At 37.7% G+C, this 19,041-nt stretch overlaps 1 protein-coding gene and 1 pseudogene across 6 annotated transcripts in view; both read left to right on the top strand.

The window, feature by feature from the left end:
* FGF14 (fibroblast growth factor 14) overlaps positions 1 to 19,041 on the top strand; it is a 665,893-nt gene that overhangs the window by 110,296 nt on the left and 536,556 nt on the right. The window contains exon 1 of one of the 5 annotated variants that reach the window (XM_031655724.1): positions 9,132 to 9,174. The exons of the other annotated variants lie outside the window; for them this stretch is intronic. The gene's annotated coding sequence lies outside the window, so the exon portion shown is untranslated. Of the gene's footprint in view, positions 1 to 9,131; positions 9,175 to 19,041 lie in introns of those variants that run through there. 5 annotated transcript variants of the gene reach the window in all.
* LOC108582961 lies at positions 7,255 to 11,052 on the top strand (annotated as a pseudogene). The gene has a single exon (XR_001897075.3). The product of XR_001897075.3 is annotated as a 60S ribosomal protein L39 pseudogene (transcript).

Raw genomic sequence — 19,041 nt, 5'->3', positions numbered from 1 at the left:
CACAGAGAGAGATGAAAGACATTTACTATGTGGATGTTTCTAAGTGAAGGAATACAGTTCTTTTATTTTTTTTCCTGAATGTTTCATATTTTCTTGAAGCAGCACATAATACTATTATAACATCATTTTACTTAAAATTTTACAACTTTATTGTCAGATGACAGATTAATTCTATTTTAAATTATAAAAATTTAAGACCGGAGAATTTTTTAAAACTAGCTCAGGCACAATATTAGGTACTGGTGAAATAATGGAAAAAAACCGGTCCCTGCCTTTGAGCGGCAACTCGACTCGGGCATGGTGAGATGCACAGCTCCTGGTCAGGCCCCTAGCTTGTGGAAACCATCATAACCAGGCCTTCCAAACAGATGGTATCTATCCACTAGTTTCTGACTTTTTTTTTTTTTTTTAAAGGGTGAATCTCACTATGTTGCCCAGGCTGGCCTTGAACTCCTAGGCTCAAGCGATCCCCCTGCCTCATTCTCCAGAGTAGCAGGGATTACAGGTGTGTGCCACCACATCTGACTTCCATCAACTTTTGTTAAAGATTGACAGGGTGGAGCTGGGTGTGATGGCACATGCCTGGCAGTCCTAGCTACTCAGGAGGCTGAGACGGGAAGATAACTGGAACCCAGGAGTTCACAGCCAGCTTAGGCAACGTACTGAGACTCCATCCCTAAAATAAAATATAATATAATAAAATACAAAATAAAATAAAATAAAGATTGCCAGGGTGATAATTTAACTTGCCCAAGAAATTCACCACATCCCTACTTACATGTGAATAAAATTTTCTATCATATAATTTTTCTTAATCCTGTTTTTATAAGAGATGACAAACAGTTATCACCATTCTTTATATAATAGCCCACCTATATTAAAAGTAGAATTATGCTTTTTATGGTCTTCCCCAATCTGCCTGTGCTATCCATGCTGAGAGACACCTTCAGAGTTAACACAAATAACTTTGTTTTACAACTATAGTCTATTGCTGATTGTGAAATTTGTGATATATTAGCAGAAATTGACTTGACTATTGAATTCGCGTATGTCCAGTTGGTCTCCACCTAGGACTTCGTGACTTTTGCTTTTCCTGATGAACTGTTTTTCACTTTTCCAATATTTGTGCCTAACAAGTCATTCACTGCCTGTTTCAGACCACATTTTTCTGTATCACCCAAACATTAAGCTTGAATTATGTTTTTCTCAGTTGAATGTTACTTCACCATTTAATGAGAAAGTTGTATCTCTCTAGATTGCTAATTGTTAGGTGATATGGTACACAATATAAATATTATTTTGCCAGCATAAATAACATTTCTATCTTCTTAGTAATCTATTGAACGATCGTCTTATAGAGGCAGATAAAATTGGTTGCCATGGTGAGCTTATCATTAGACTTATCAAAAGATTAGTCAGTCTTTTGATGGAAATAAATTTTTGACTAGAAATTTCCGGGTAACATCTGTAGTCTTTATTAAGTTTTGATTTATATTATTTAAATTATAAAATCACATTCATCATATAAAATTAAAATATAACAGGTCAGAAATAAGAAGTGAAATTCTGTTTCTCCCATCATCCCTGGTTTCCTTTATTAGAAACTCTATTGAGATTTTCATATGTATCTGCATATATTAATCTAGACATTTTCCTGTATCCACAACATTATATATGTATATAATGTATTATAACTTACATAACTTTTATATAGTATCTATATATTTTGGTTTTACTCAAATGATATCATAGTATAACATTATTCTGCGGCATTTTCACCAAAATTATCATGCAAAAATGTTCACATCAGTCATTTTTAGATCTTCCTTATTGTTTTTTACAATAAGGAAAAAGTTTTTTATAATTACACATTATTTGTGTGGATTATTATGAACTATTTCACTAACCTTAGTGAGTTAGTCAATGATACCAAGTGCCTGCAATGTGCTTGGACTTACGTTGGATGTCACGGAGACAATGGTGAACAAAGACCAAGACTTTGTCCTCAAAGTGCTCACATTTTTGTGTCCTTAAGGGTAAGTTTTTCACTATTACGGCAGCTTTTCTATTCAGAGTAAATTTTATTCCATTTACATTTATTGATTTCATAAATGTGTGTGGTCCTATTCTGATGTCTTAGAAGATTGTATTTCATGATTTATTGTTTCCTTCTTATCTGTTTATAGCTAAATAGAATATACTCTTTTTTTTTTTGTATTTTTTGAGGCGTGAAAAATGTCAGCTGAACTAACCAGCTTCTTTTAGTAGTTTTCTCAATATCTTTAGATAATACATTTGAGTAACTATTTTTTGATTATAAACTTTGTACAATGTCTGTCTGCTTTGAAACTTAGAAATTACTATGTTTGTATTTTCCTTTACCCCCTAATTTTAGTACTTTACATGATTGTAAAATATCAAGGATTATAACATTTACATTCTGTTCTGTAACCATAATTATCTTGTTTATTTAAATCTAGTTTTTCATTTATATTGATCTAGCACTAGCACTCATCCTTTATAGGGAACACATTATTTAAATTTATCTCTTGCTTGAAGATATCTTTCTCTCTTTCTCCATGTATATATATAGCCATATATATAACCATAGATATGATACATATATCCTTTACATGTATGATACATAACTTTAAAAATGGCCAATATATTTTATATGTCCTTGAATATTCCAAAAAATATATTATTTTTGTCTATACACTTGACTGAAAAATCTTGGCTGAGTATTCAATGTATGAGTCATATATTTTTTCTGTTAGAATTTTGCCAGCATTTCTCCACTGCATTGGTCATTGGAAGTTGATGTCTGAAATGCTCCCAATTTGCTTTTTCTCCACCACACTGGGCCAAGCACACTGTTCAGTGCTGGAGGCACAAAGAGGGAGAAGTCTCAGATCCTTTCATTGAGAATCGCCCCTACTAGGGCGTGGTTGAGCCCGAAATCAGTCATCTGGCTCATGGACATAATTCTAACCCAATAGTTTTGAATAGAAAGTTTATCTTTTGTCTTAAGGTCCAGTAACTTCACTAGAATCTTCAGTTAACGTTCCACATCATTTCTTTGTAAATACAGTGTGATTCTTTAACTTCATCATTTTTTTATTTCAAGAAAGACTTCTTTTGTTAAACCATTGAGCTTTTGCCTGTTTCTTTGTTTTTGTTTATTTTCTTCAAGAATATCAATTTTGACTATTTGGTCACTTTTTGTCTTCCGTTAACTATTGTTTTCTGTCTCCAGTGAGTTTATATGTTTATTCCTTTATTTTTGTGTAATTTGCTTCTTACTGGTTTCAGCAGTATATATTCCATTCTTTTCTTTTTTAAGTGTAGTTTTCATCTGAAAAATGACTATACTGATATTTTCAATTTATTTTCTGAAATTGGTGAGTTCATGTTTTATCTCTGTTATCTTTGATCCCTCTTTTATATATTTAATATCTTTTTAAAATTCTTCACCCAGAATTCATGGTCCATGTTACATGTTTTCTTTAGATTCTTTAAGAATATCATTTGATATAAATTTGGTTCTGCTTATTGGGAGCAATTCTTTTATAAAATGTGGTATTTATCTGATCTTTGATTCTTTCTCTCCCTCCTGTATTCTCTCTTTGAGATGAGCAGATCACCCACAAAGAGGATTAGGCTTGTTGTAATTGGATGTTTAAATTACACATTTTACTTTTGTAATTTAGAGTTTGCTTATCACTCTAAGATCTGGTGACCTAGGTATGCAGTTACAAAGAGGGAGGTTCCTCTTTCTTCAGCTCTTCTAACTCCATCTGACTCCATCTTTGGCAGTTTCTTGGTGTTAGGAGTTTTAATGGGAAAAACAAAAACAAAAACAAAAATGGCCAATATTTGTCATTCACCTCTAGTCAGCCTCTTCTACTGTTCTGGGAAGTAGAAGTTAAGCCTACGTTTTCTCACCCTAAGTAAAGGATCACTAATTACCAGTTACTTTTAAGAAATCTGCATCTTGGTCAAGATCTAGAGAGATGAGTTGTCCCTTATTTTTTCTCTCATTTTGTATCAATTCAATTGTATTTTGCAATAGTCTTCTTTGTCTTTTTTGTGGGGTTGTCATAGCTTCCCAATTTCATTGCAATCATACTTTTATCTAATTCTTAATTATTTTAATCAATGTTTTAAATTACAATGTAGGAAGTAAACAAATATTTTTTTCTTCTTATATTTTACAAGAAATCTCCATTAGTATGCTTCAAAATAAAGTAATCAAAGTAAACATTTGCATCAGTTAAAAAATTTTTTTTTTTTTATTTTGAAAAAGAAAACACTTTTCAGTGTTTTCAATTCTCAGGTAAAGTGTTTTCAGTTCTTAGGGACAAATGTATTCTGGAATTCTAATTTTGATTTCTTCACTTACCAGCTGTGATTCTTCTATTTAGTCATTAAATTTTTCTCAGTCTTAAGGGGATAAAAATTGCTACTTACCTCACAAGGCTATTTTGTGGGAAGCAAACAGAATAAGACATGAAAATTTGGAAAGCTACCAATTCTAATGCAAGTATCAGGTACAGTCAATATTTACATTTTACATATGGAAAAACACTTCCATTTTTCCACATGGAAAAAACCCCAAGTCATGGCTTATAGAAGACCATAATAGATTCTGCTTTTTGCTTGAGTTGTCTTCGGATGAGCTCTGATTTTTCACCAAGTCTGATGGAGATTGACAATAGTGCGTATCAGTGTGTCCGTGCTTGCAATTACTTCCATTTATCCACACCTTCTGTCATGTTTGCTGAAAGAGATAATGAACCTGGCAGTTCTGTTTCTGAGCATTTGCGAGGCAGAAATGGATATGGAGAGTTAAGAAGTTTATACCAGAAAGAGCCAAAATTTACTTACACAAAAACATAATGGAGAAATAAAGGGCAGTGGAGACCTCATTTTGGAGGAAAGTTTTGATGGAGGATGAGAATGAAAAAGGAAGAGAGAGGCCAAGTTAAAAAGAGAGAAAAGACATTTTAAATTTGTGTTTTTTCGTTATGAATTGAATTTCTTTTAATATTTTCAAAAGATACAAGTATGTGTTAGAACTATTTTTAATTACTTTGGGGTGAAGGACTGTGTTTCTTTATGATACAGAATGACATAGGACTTACATGGGATGCCTCCGATTTCCTCTTCCTATCTATTGTCAGCTCTTCTCCATCCCGTGCTGTGCCCTGGGAGACTGACCTTGACCTTTGGCGAATGGGCTGCATGATCAAGCAACTAGCAGGAGAAGAGTGAGATTGGGGATTTTGTCCTAATACCCTCTTCCTGACAGTCACTGTGGACCAGCTGTGTCCTTTGACAATAGGTCATGGTTCCTCTGAGATCCTTCCCTGATTCCAGGTTTAAATAACCACTCCCCTCTTACCCTTTTTGACTCAGGTGTTTTAGCCCCCCACCATCTTTAGCTCCCAGATAGTGTTACTATCCTTTGTGGTTTCTGTACAACCTGTATAGACTCGTAAATAATTCCTTTATAAACTCCCTACTCAACAAGAAATGTGTTATTTTCTGCTAGAACCCCAAATCGTACAGGACAAAATGAAGCCCTTAGACTTATTTGGTTTGTAGAAATATGCTTTAAGTGTCTGATATTGTCCTAGAAAAAACACAGACGATTTAATGGCCATGTAACTCAATCAGCTGAAATGGTCAGAACTTTTGTTTTTTGGCCATTTTTCATGCTTTATATATTTCATGCTTTCCAGGTCAATAGTAGATGCTAATTTTATGGAGAAGGAGCAAAGAATGCAAATTTTTTTTGAGCCTCAACTTTGCGTTGGTGTCAGTGTTCAGCATTTCATTGTCCTTTGTAATCCTGGTGTAAATCTCATAAGAAAGGTCTATTTTGCTTCATTTTTATAGATGAGTATCATGAGTCTTAAATTGTTTCTCCAACTCTCAAAACTGGCAAATGACAGAGCTATGATTTAAACAGCTTTGATCTCAATTCATCTGAAATTGGTTTCCCAAATTTATTATACCTCAGAAGTACATAGAAATTCTTTTTTTTGTTTTGTTTTGTTTTGTTTTGTTTTGTTTTGTTTTGTTTTGTTTTGAGACGGAGTCTCGCTCTGTCGCCCAGGCTGGAATGCAGTGGCCGGATCTCAACTCACTGCAAGCTCCGCCTCCCGGGTTCACGCCATTCTCCTGCCTCAGCCTCCCGAGTAGCTGGGACTACAGGCGCCCGCCACCTTGCCCGGCTAGTTTTTTGTATTTTTTAGTAGAGACGGGGTTTCACCGGGTTAGCCAGGATGGTCTCCATCTGCTGACCTCGTGATCCGCCCGTCTCGGCCTCCCAAAGTGCTGGGATTACAGGCTTGAGCCACCGTGCCCGGCCAGAAATTCTTTTAAAAATACGAATTATTAGGATTATCTCAGATATGCCAAAAAAAAAAAAAAAAAAAAAAAAAGAAAGAGAAAACCTCTAGGGGTTCTCGATTTGGAAAGATTATCTAAGCCCTCACCCCTCACTTGGTGATTGTGATATGCAGCCAGTTTGGAAAGACTAAAGTTTCAAATTGATTCTGCCCCTAAATGTCAATCAACTTTTTCCCCCTGGTTCTTATATTTGGCCTTTCAAATACCTTAAACAGAGCCATATACCATAGAGTGAATTATTTCACTGTCTAAGAGTGTTTATTCTGATTTTCCCTCTAGGTCACTTCTTAAACAAATTCTGAATTGTAGCAGTTCTGCATGAATTAAAAGCAATGTGAATTATGTCCAGAAATATGGTACTAGAAATATTTTTATCTGTACTAACATTATTTAAAACAAAATTATATTATAGTCCATGAAAATACATAGAGCCTAAATTAGTAATTCTGATATATACAAAGTGAGCTAAGTATATGTTTTTGTAAAAGTTGACATAAAATGAGAATATTGGTATTGAGTTACTTCATAATCTCTCTCTAATCTTCATGCACAATAGGTACTGTCTCTATTGGAGGTGCCTTTCATGTGTTTAAGGAATGAAGAAGAAAATGTGGTATTATATAAACCCTTAGGACTTGAGACTGAGTCTTTGTCCTATTCATCAAATTATAATACTACATAATTTTTCACTGCCTACTACTCCATTTCTCCATCTTTAAAATGACAGCAAGTCCACCTTACTAAAGTTCAAAGAAATATCCTATAAAATCTGCTCTTTAAAAAAGTAAATCATCCTTTCTGTGCCATCGTGGTGTGTGCTTGACTCCGCTTCTTGCCATGTCTTCTCACAAGACTTTTAGGATTAAGTGATTCCTGGCCAAGAAACAAAAGCAAAATCATCCCATTCCCCAGTGGATTCAGAAGAAAACTGGTAATAAAATCAGGTACAACTCCAAAAGGAGACATTGGCGAAGAACCAAACTGGGTCTATACGGAATTGCACATGAGACGGCACACATATTTATGCTGTCTGAGGGTCGCAACCATATTACCATATCAAAATGAAAATGTCACCACTATCTGGAGAGTTGGACATATTTTGTTGGGGATATATTTTTTTCTATCTGAATCTGTTATGAACGTGTTGGTTTGCTCGGTTCAGTAATAAATACGTGAGACCTTTTGTTCAAATAAAAATCAATCAATCAAGCACTGACTTCTGAGATGACATTAAATAAAAGTATCGAAATAAAAGCAATAAAATAAAGGTAAACATGAACTACTGTGGGCTTCATAAAAAGTCCAAATATCAATGAAAGTGTGTTATTCAACCATTGAGAATCCACTGCCTAACGTAATGCTTACCTGTTAGTAGGTGCTAAATTTTGGCTTTACTTGGCTATTTTGGATCATTATTATATAATGTAACAGATATGTGCATGGATTTTTTAGAGCTACATTTATACTTGAAAATCTATCAAAATAATTACTCCTGCTAGGTATTTTAGAATGACTTTTTAATATAAACATTTACCCACCAAGGAACAACAAGGTTAGAAGGGTCTCAGTGATAGGAATTTTAGCACCAGTTTTTCTTGATAAAGTTCCTCACACAGGGGAACAGAGTGAGCATGAAATAAAAAGTGATTTTTCCTTTTAAGTTTGATTGGTTGAAAGGGAGGTCCAAGCAACAGTAGGTATGAAATAATGATTCTGAATTTTTATTTCCATTGTAGATAGCAAATGTTTGCTTCTGAAAAGCTTTAGAGTGTTTTAACTTAAATACCTAAATATTTCATCTTAAGCACTTAAAATGTTTAAGTGTTATAACCTTAAAATATTTTATTTTTAGCATCTATTAGAGTAAAAACAGTACAAATGTTTCTTGTTCTATCCATGAAAAAAAATTTTTCCCAATAATGTGATACCAAAGATCAGCATCTGCTTTATAACATTCACATCTGTTTGCTCAGTGGAATTTGCCCTGCCCTCAGCCACAACTAGTACTGAGTGAATCCACAAGCCTGCTGCTTCCAGGAAGAATCACGTAGCCAAACACTCAACTTAAATGGGCCCCCTTTCTCCATGCATCCTGATACAGTTGCTAATGAAGCCATGCATCCCATCTGTCAAGCATTTTGGGTGATCACACCAAAGAGGCCATGGGCAAAAAGACTCCTACATATGCCCAGCTCAACAAAACCTACTGGGTACGCCCTATTTTATTTTTAGGGTAATACTTTCTTCTTTATTTAAAATTCAATAGGAAAAATTTTGTCTTTAAAAACTTATGAAAGTCTTTGAAAATTAGACTGTTTAATTTGAATTCTAGGAATGTGCTTTTATATTTCCTTATGTGTGATGTATTTTTATAGAAGACATTGGACACTCAAAGCTGATAGCCACCCTTGTTAGAAAGGAACCATTTAGTCATTATTTCTGAGGCCTGCTGTCATCTTTCCTTCCCCAGTTTGGGAAAGAGAGGGTAGTATAACGGGTTATTTTGGAATATGCAAGACATGTGCTGATGAGCTATAATTACATAGTGACATCTTGGGAACTGCTATTTGGATGCTGCTTCCAGCTAATTTATAATTCTTTAAAGATGCTACATTCACATTGGTTTTCATTTACTTTCATTTTTTTCCCATTTCTTTAAAGCTGGTAGCTTTGCTATTGGTTTAAATGTCTCAACGATTTTCTTCTACGACATCCAGCCAAGCTGAATTAAAATTTGTAACAGCCAAGAAGCTAAAGGTAAAGCTCCTTAAATATTTTCCAAAATTATCTAATTGCTTCTTACAAAACTTCTCCTTTGTTTTTGGTGCCTTGTTTTATCCTAATTGTCAGACAGTCCAAGTGGATCTTACTAGGATCCCATGATCTTTTTGCCCTTACTGGGGCCTGATGTCATTTTTTGTAGACACTGATCTAAAATAAAATGACATGAATCTGTTCAGATGAAACCATTTCAGTGATTCACTTTTTGGGTATCTGAGTGTCTCCTATGGACACAGTTTCTTCCCCCAGGTAGCTGACAATTTTCTGGGACAGGGGCAGGGAAAGAGGTGGCAAAAATAGCGGGCACAATGGGAGTACTTCTCTGGAGGAGTTAGGAGAGGCGCTGGTAAGTAACTTCTCTGTTGAGACACATGGTATAATAGGCGTCATTCAGAGAAGGGGATAGGGCAAGGAAGAACACTTTAGGCACGGGAACAGTATGTCTCACAAGAAGGAGGTGAGAGCGAGCAGGCTACACTGGGTGTGTACTGCAAGTTGCTGGATAGGATAAAAGTTCTAAAGGCAAACTCAGCCCATTTATAGAATGTCTTAAAACATGGCCAGTTAGTTTTCCCTTGATCCTGATGCCCGTTTTGCTTCTTGGCATGTTACAGCAAATGAACAGGAGTCAATGTGATAGAGATAGCAAAGTTGTCTCTCTAGTCATCCTATTAGCATGTTGTAGTGAATTGGAGAAGAGAAGCAGCTGCAGGTTTGCAGAGGAAATCAAAACAGCAATTGCTGATACTCCCCATGGAACCATCAGGAAAGCTCAACACAGAGAGGCTCTAGGGAGCCCAGCAGTCTGAAATGCTGCCATGTCAGTGCCTGGAGGGCATTGCTTTGCTCTCCACTGCATTTGATCCTCAATCTTCATTTGATACTGAAACAAACTTTCAGTAAAAAAAGCGTGGTTGGGTTTCCAAGATCAATGGTGAACTGATCTAATTTTTACTTGAGGCAACTTGAGATTTAGTTTTAACTTTAGATAGAAATATATGAGAATTTGAGTACCAGTTACCCATTCAAAAGATAACTAGATTTCAACTCTGTCCCAAGGAAAATTTACATAAAATTATTCTCTCCTCCCCTCCTCCCCCTTCTTTTCTTCTCTCCTCCTCCTTCTCCTCCCCCTTCTCTTTTTCTTCTTTTCTGACTCCTCCTCCTCCTCCTCTCTCTTTCTTGCCTGAAGATCAAGGGCTTCGCTAGTGATGTGCTCAACCTTAACCAACATGCAAATTATGAATCTCCTGAAAGGGGGTCAGGAACGTGGGAAACAGCTCCCTCTGTCCGGTGAGGACTGAAGACGTAGTATTTATACTTACGTTTTTAAAAGATGCAGAAAAAAATGCTCCTGCTTTTTTCCAGAGCAAAGATATAAAGCAATGGGTGTCATAGAAATAGTTACTGGAATCAGAGGCAGATTCCTACTTCTGGCTCTATCACAGACTAGCTATGTGGCATCTTGGGCTAGTATGGGATGTTCGGTGCCTTACCTTGATCCATAACTCAGCTTCTTTTGTTCTTCGTATAAAAAACGTATGTGGAGAACCTAGAATCTTCTAGGTGCTATGCTGGCTTCTGGGAAATGTGAAGGTAAAAACATCCTACCTTGATAGAGCAAAGAGTCAATGGGGGGAAGGCTCCCACAGGGGCGATAAATCCAGAGAGAAACAAATTCACAATGATAGTGGGATGAGATATATGCTATGAGACGGGTGGACGTGAGTATCTACAAAAACAAGGAGGAGTATCACCTAACAGGGATTGGAGAACCAAGGTTGCAGTCAGGGAAGTTTTTATACGGGAAGGGATGTTGGATGAACAACATAGAATGAGACTCTGTTTCAAAAAACAAAACAAAACAAAAAACCAGAAAAATAAAATCATTTAGGAGAGATAGCTGGGGGTGGGGATGTGCTCACAAAGGGAGTGTGGTCTGTTTAGGAGCTGTGAGGGGCTCAGTTTGTGTCCACAGGGCAGGTGTGTTGATGAGTGGTGGGCATGGACCTGGAGGGGTGAGCTGAGGCCAGAGCCGCACGCTGCCTAGCATGTCATGCTTTGGATCTCATCTGGAGAGTGGTGGGAGCCACTGAAGTCTTTCCACAGAGGAGTAAGATCATGATGTTCACTTTTCAGGACAGCCTCTTTGTGCCTTGGTAGTGCCCTTCACAAAATGAGCAGGTGAATGAGGAGATGATTTCTAACTTTTTCAAATCATGTTCTTTTTGAGAATATTAAAATTTTCTCTAGAAAAAATGCACATACAGGTAAAACTATCTATTAACTTCCTGGGAGGCATAAAAAGCCCCTGAAGTCCAACCATGGATCACAGGCTTATCAGCTCCCCATTGTAAAGGTCTGTGTTTACTTTTCACATTAGTTTTACTTGAATGGTATTTGTCCCAAACCCGCTTAAGAGATCCTGACTTTTTTACATTATTATTTGTATGTTCCGCATTCAGTTAATGAAATCAAGAGCACATCTCTCACAAAGCTCATGTGCAGCTCCTCTGACATTACTCACAGCACAGTAGGTGGAATCAGTGATCCATGGAGATGGCTATCATTCTAGGGAACTTGGGCTCAGGGATGGCGGAATGACCTGTCTACTGCCATATTCTTCTCATGGGCTCCAGTCCCCAGACTGAAAGTATGGGGGCAAGAAGTCAACACTCATGTAGGGATTTGGCAAGCAATCCCAAGCTCCCAGAGTCCTAGGCAGGCCAGTGTCTAGGATGAGGCAGTCCCAAAAGGGAACTAAGACAGAGTTCCTCTGCCAGTTGTGGCAGAGGAAAGGACACAGCAGCTTGGGCAAGCAAGAGGGGTGGAGGCAGGCAACCTCCACAGTCGCTTGGCCTCCTGGCCTCACTGGTGGGTAGGGCACAGTACAAATGGCTAGTCCCTCATATGTGGGCTGAAGCTGCTGCTGTGCTCCCAGCTTGATGTAATTTGGCTGTGTCCCCACCCAAATCTTATCTTGAATTGTAGTTCCCATAATTTCCACATGTTATGGGAGGGACCTGGTGGGAGATAATTGAATTAGGGGGTGGCTTCCCCATACTCTTCTCATGATAGTGAAGAAGTCTTACAAGATCTAATGGTTTTATAAGAGGAAACCTCTTTCATTTGGCTTTCATTCTTTCTTGTCTGCTGCCATGTAAGACATGCTTTTCACCTTCCACCATGATTGTCAGGCCTCTCCAGCCACGTGAAACTGTGGGTTCGTTAAATATTTTTCTTTGTAAATTACCCAGTCTCTTTAAGTATGTCTTTATCAGTAGCATGAGCACAGACTAATACACAGCTATAGGTGGAAGTGGCTGAGGAATTGGGCCAGAAAGGGACATGGGTTAGTTCAGCTTGAAGAGCTAGGAAGAAGAAAAGAAAGGAGAAGACTGAAGGTGGCCCCTCTAGGAACACTGCAGACTCTCAGCCTTGTCAAATGCTTGGATTCTTGCATGAAGCTCTCCCTTTTCCTTGTGGCTTAGTGGCAGCAAGTATGCAAAATGTAAGTATTGATGGAAAAATATACATTGGCAGAAGATGGGTAGTTGGGGACTCTATTGGTTAGAAATGCACATGCATGCGGCCGGGCATGGTGGCTCACACCTGTAATCCTAGCATTTTGGGAGGTTGAGGCAGGTGGATCACTTCCGGTCAGGAGTTTGAGACCAGCCTGGCCTCTACTAAAACTACAAAAATTAGCTGGGCGTGGTGGTGCATGCCTATAGTCCCAACTACTCAGGCTGCTGAGGCAGAAGAATCACTTGAACCCGGGAGGTGGAGGTTGTGGTGAGACGAGATCATGCCACTGCTCTCCAACCTGGGGCACAGAGTGAGACTCCATCTCAAAAAAAAAAAAAAAAAAAAAAAAAAGAAGGAAAGAAATGGACATGCACGCAAAAAGGAAAAAAAAGATGTCACATTAAAACCATCAGCAAACTAATGAAAGAATTTACTTCCAGAAAATGTCCTCATTATTGGAGGCAATGCATTTCTGTCTGTTGGTAGCTATGTTTTTTGTTTTTCTAATAGGTAAACCGTGTATACCTACCATTATATATTCTGATGCTATTGTCATCAGACAATATATACCATTATATATTCTGATGCTATTGTCATCAGACAGAGAAATGCCAATTTTAAGTTAGCTGATGCTTAGTTTTGTAATAATTTTACTGCCTTTATTATGCCAATTATTATGCAAGCCAGTTCTCCTTTTTCCTTATATACCAGATCAAGTTCAATACAAGCCACCACATTCGGATAGAAACGTGTTAATTCCATGTGAAAAGTGAAGGTAAATGGATGTCATTTCATTGAGCAAAAATACCATTTATTTTTTCAACATATTTTCAGTTCTTGACCAATTATTTTAACTCAAAACTACTTAGATTTATTTTATAAACCTTATATTGCATAACATATAACTTGAAGTCAAACTCTTCTACATGGACTAATTTTATTGTATTATCAGCATCAACTCTTAATTTTAAATCAAGCAATGTCACCCATTTGTTAAGCTTCCCTTATGTTCTAGCATGAGCAATTACTAGTAAGTTATATAATAATTTAGGACAGATCTTGTGGAGGAAGTAAGTTCTGCTTAAAATGTGGGAAATTCCAGAAGATGTGTTAACTCTTTAGAGCATCTGATTCAGTAGTTCCCAAGGGAAGTTTGAGAAATGTACCAACAAAATTTGACAAGTTGCTAGGCACCTCTGTTTTAACTTCTGCATTAGTTACTTTTTTCTTCTTTTTTTTTTTTGAGACAGAGTCTCGCTGTGTCACCCAGGCTGGAGTGCAGTGGCATGATCACGGCTCACTGCAACTTCGACCTCCTGGGTTCAAGTGATCCTCCCAACTCACCCTGCTGGAGTACCTGGGACTACAGTGTGTCCCACCATGCCTGGCTAATTTCTTTTACTTTTTTTTTTTTTTTTTTTGTAGAGATGGGGTCTCCCTGTGTTGCCCAGCTGATTTTGAACCCCTAAACTCTCGGTCTTCCAAAATGCTGGGATTACAGGCGTGAACCATCATGCCTAGCCTATTAGCTACTTTTGAAAGACTTCATAGAATGTATGTGACCTGTGTTCTCAGTCTTCTTTTCATTTCTCCCTCTCTTTCATCAACTCATACCATTCCTTTATGTTTCCAAATCAAAACACTGCTCCATCCTGATTTAGAGTTTGAGTTATTGCCATGCCTCACCTGTCCCCAAGTTGAAACTGGATGGTTTTGGGTATTTTCCAATCAATGAGTTTTTTTTTTTTAAATTATTGTCAAATTCAAGTTTATTTTCTAAAACCTGTTTCTCTACCAGAACCAGTCCCACCATTACGAATGCCTTGTAAAGGTTTCCTGACATTAAGTTTAAAGGAAGATGCATTGAAGTACCAAGGTTACAGTCCTAAAGCAGCATGCTTACTCACAATATTAGCCCGTTAGAAGTTAGGTGATGGTAGGTGTCTTTGCAGACCTATGGTCTTAACTAGCTAGACATGTATAAGATCAGGCGCTAGTAGCCTTTTTTCTCCCAGCAGAAGTGTCTGAGACAGAAGAAAGGCTGTTTTTCTTCATCTACTTGCCCCTCAGAAGCAGAATTCCTTGATGAGATAATTACTTACTCACAACTTACCCAGGAAATCACATTACTTTGTAATCTTGCCTCATTTATAAGCAAGGGTAAGTCTTCCATCATAGGACCTTTCTGACTGTATCTCTGCCTGTGGGTTAATAAGACAATTGATTGAATGTGACAGTCTCTTTTCTTTTGTGATTTATAAATCTTATTTATTCCTTTAAATGGGCCGCTTCCCCCTCTCATCTGCTTTATTTCTCCTTTATTTATTGTGTGATAATGTCATGTAAAAAGCAAAGGCAAATGGATGTTATTTCTTTGGGTAAAAATGCTATTTATTTTTCAACAATTTTTGGTTCATGTTTTGTGGCTGACTGAACGGTTTTCCTGTCACTCTACTTGATACCGAAAGATGGTTGGACATTTTGATTTCCCCTCTGGCCTTTCCTCTCCCTTTCAAGATCAAATCGTGCTCAAATTTAATCAGAATAAGTGACCAAAGGAGTAATAGAATATAGAAGAATAATTTACTATCTCTGGAACTCGGTGATGAAAGAGGGAAATTTTGAGGTGGTCTGCACTGTCTTTCTGGTTGATGATGTCTAAATGATTCACTTTTGATTCATGGAAACAGCACTGTGAACAATGACCAGAATAAAAGGGGTTTCACATTTGACATTTTGTTCCAAAGCAAGAATCATTATGGTAAATTTACATGAAACTGTCTCAGATGATCAATGATTTAGAGGTATCACCTATTTCCTAAAATAGTCTATTAACAATTAATTAAAACATGAAGCAAGTTGGTGAGAGGAGTCCATAGCCTTCAATCTCTATATTTTCTCCAGGTCTCCAGGACTTCAACTATGTCAGTGGTTCCCACTGGGAGCCATTTTGCTCCTCAGGGGACATTTAGCAATGTCTAGTACATTTTTGGTTGTTATAACTGAGGGGTGATGCTACCTGCATTTAGTGGGTAGAGGCCAGGGATGCTGTTGAATTTCCTACCATGAACAGGACACCTCCCCACCACAGAATTCTTCAGCCCCCGCAAATGTCAAAAATTCTGCTGCTGAGAAACCCTGATCAGTACCAAAGCTAGGACCATGTGGTAGGTCTTCCTTACAGATAGCCTCAAACAGAGGTCTTCTAGAGACTTCTGGCCATCAGAATTCTTAGGAATCTTAGTAAAGTATAAAATTGCTTCTGAGTTCAGGGTTATTTGGAGTGACAAAGAAGCTCCTGGACTCTCCTGGAAGCTCCTTGTAAACCCAACTTTGAGGATCTTGGTTGAGCCCCTGAGCTCCACCTGCAACGTATTTTCAGCTATGACCTCAGATCTGATCCAGAGCTCCAGTAGATCCCCCAGGCTGACTTTGCCCATCTCTAACATTTTGGGACAATGGCCAAACCCTTACAAACACCCTGCATTGTGAGTTTATGCCATAGGCACTCACCGTGAGATTAACAAAAATATTAACCAAGTTAACTTTATAAAGGCCACTATCCATGTTATATTTTTGGAAGTTTTGGGATTGTTTGAGGTTGTTAACTCAATGAGCAGTTTTTCCAAATAATGGAGAAATTCACCATCACCAACCACTCTTGCCCTCTTGCTGGGGTGGAAACCTTACTACCGTTAGGTGGTGTTACCGTGTGCTGTGTTCATTGTCTGCCTTCACTTGACCTATATTAGTTCAAAATCACATGAGATGAGGGAATAAAATCTTCGTCTTTCTTGAGGGGAGGGACAGGAAAGAGACTTGTGTCAATGAAATGGAAATTTTCCTATCCCGGTTTACTTCTAATCACAAGGGTTCCATAATTAAGAGGCTTATATAGCATTTAAAGTTTATTTGTTTATACAGTACAGTTTACAGTTTATGGTACTTTCACCTCCAGTCAGCTTTCTGTATCTGATTCCACATCCCAATCCAACTAACCACAGATTGAAAATATGCAGGGGAAAAAGCCCATAAAGAATAAGAGTACAACAAAAGCCAAAATAGACTATGGTATCTGATTAAACTAAGGAGTTTCTGCACAGCAAAATAAACTATCATCAGAGTGAACAGGCAACTTACAGAATTGGAGAAAATTTTTGCAATCTGTCCATCTGACAAAGGGCTAATATCCAGGATCTACAAAGAACTTAAACAAATTAACAGGAAAAAAACAACCCCATCAAAAAGTGGGCAAAGATATGAACAGATACTTCTCAAAGAAGACATTTATGCAGCCAACAGACATATGAAAAAAAGCTTGTCATCACTGGTCATTAGAGAAATGCAAATGAGAACCACAATGAGATACCATCTCACACCAGTTATAATGGTGATCATTAAAAAGTCAACAACAAATGCTGGAGAGGATGTGGAGAAATAGGAACACTTTTACATTGTTGGTAGGAGTATAAATTAGTTCAACCATTGTGGAAGTCAGTGTGGTGATTCCTCAAGGATCTAGAACTAGAAATGCCATTTGACCCAGCCATCCTATTACTGTGTATATACCCAAAGGATTATAAATCATTCTACTATAATGTTGAATGCACATGTATGTTTATTGTGGCACTGTTCACAATAGCAAGGACTTGGAACCAACCCAAATGCCCATCAGTGATAGACTAGATAAAGAATATGAGGCACATATACACCATGGAATACTATGCAGCCATAAAAAATGATGAGTTCATGTCCTTTGCAGGGACATGGATGGAGCTGGAAACCATCATTCTCAGCAAACTAATACAAGAACAGAAAACCAAACATCCCATGTTCTCACTCATAAGTGGGAGTTGAACAATGAGAACACATGGACACAGGGAGGGGAACATCACACACTGTGACCTGTTGGGGGATGGGCAGCTAGGGGAGGGATAGCATTAGGAGAAATACCTAATGTAGATGACAGATTCATGAGTGCAGCAAACCACCATGGCATGTGTATACCCATGTAACAAACCTGCACGTTCTGAGCATGTGCCCATTTAACCAGAACTTAAAGCATAATTTAAAAAAAAAAAGAAAAAAATAAGAATACAATAATAAAAATACATATAAGAAACAATGCAGTATAACAGCTCTTTACATCACATTTGCATCGTATTAGGTATTCTAAGTCATCTGGAGATGATTTAAAGTATATGGGAAGATGTGCCTAGGTCATATGCAAATACTATGCCATTTTATAACAGGGACTTGAGTATTTGCAAATTTGGGCATGTGTGGGAGGTCCTGGAACCAGTCCCCTCAGATACCAAGGTACGGCTATATTTCATGAAATCCTCGCCTTGTGAAGCAAGTTATTATTACCGATTCCATTTTATTGATGAGGGAATCGAAGCTCAGCAAAGTTGTACAGCAGTTAAGTGGGAGAATCAAAACCTGGTTTTGCCCCATAAAACCAGTGAGTTTCCCACTCTAGCAGGGCTAGGCCTTGCCTCAGTGGCCTCAGCCATGTAAAAAAGTGCTTGTCAACCTTTAGGATGTGTCTTGCTCCAGTTCTTCCCATGCTACCTATATTTGGCAAGTGGCTCATTTTTTTTTTTTTTTTTTTTTTTCTTTTTGGTTGCAAAAGGTGCATAAAGCCTTTCCCAGCTATCTTCTTTCCTAACATGGTCCAGACAGATCAGATTAGCCACATCAATATACAGGTGTCTGGGGTCAGTAAAACATTGTGACTGGACTGGTACAGCATTATGGCGATAATTAATTTTATCCATTTGTGGGTCATAGCCTCTGTAGGCTGAGATGCAGAGGAACAAAAAAAAATGAGTTTTATGGATTCATAAATTTCATTTCAAATTTATCAGTGATATTTAGATAAGGGTGTGCATTTGGCAATAAAGGAAACATTGTTTGGGGATTGGATGAGGCTTGGTAGAAGGAGAGATTTGGTAACAATACTTGGAGGATGCAGGAAGAGAAGTTTAAAAAGAGTCATGTAAAGGGTGTGACATCTGATTTCCACTGAAGCACCAGGGAGGCTGGGTTCCAATTGCCCTGATGTGAATTTGGAAGATGTGCCTCCTCTGGTTGTGCAGAGCGTAGCTAGTAGAGAAAACCCAAATCCTATAGGCTCAGAACTGGATGGCTGGCATCTCCACTGGACTTTAGCCCTCCTCACCCCTGGTTTTTGTCCTTTATGTAGTGTACAAACTTTACTGTCTACAGCAGTCCTCAGGACGAAAGAAACGCTGTATCATCATGAGATCCTGCTTCTTGATGTTTTAAAAGATTTAATTTGGAAGTGAGTAA

The sequence above is a fragment of the Papio anubis genome, chromosome 15 (genome assembly GCF_008728515.1).
Source record: "Papio anubis isolate 15944 chromosome 15, Panubis1.0, whole genome shotgun sequence".
Taxonomy (NCBI): Eukaryota; Metazoa; Chordata; class Mammalia; order Primates; family Cercopithecidae; genus Papio; species Papio anubis.
The sequence above is the reverse complement of the archived record's forward strand: the minus strand, read 5'-3'. Positions and strand labels throughout refer to the sequence as shown.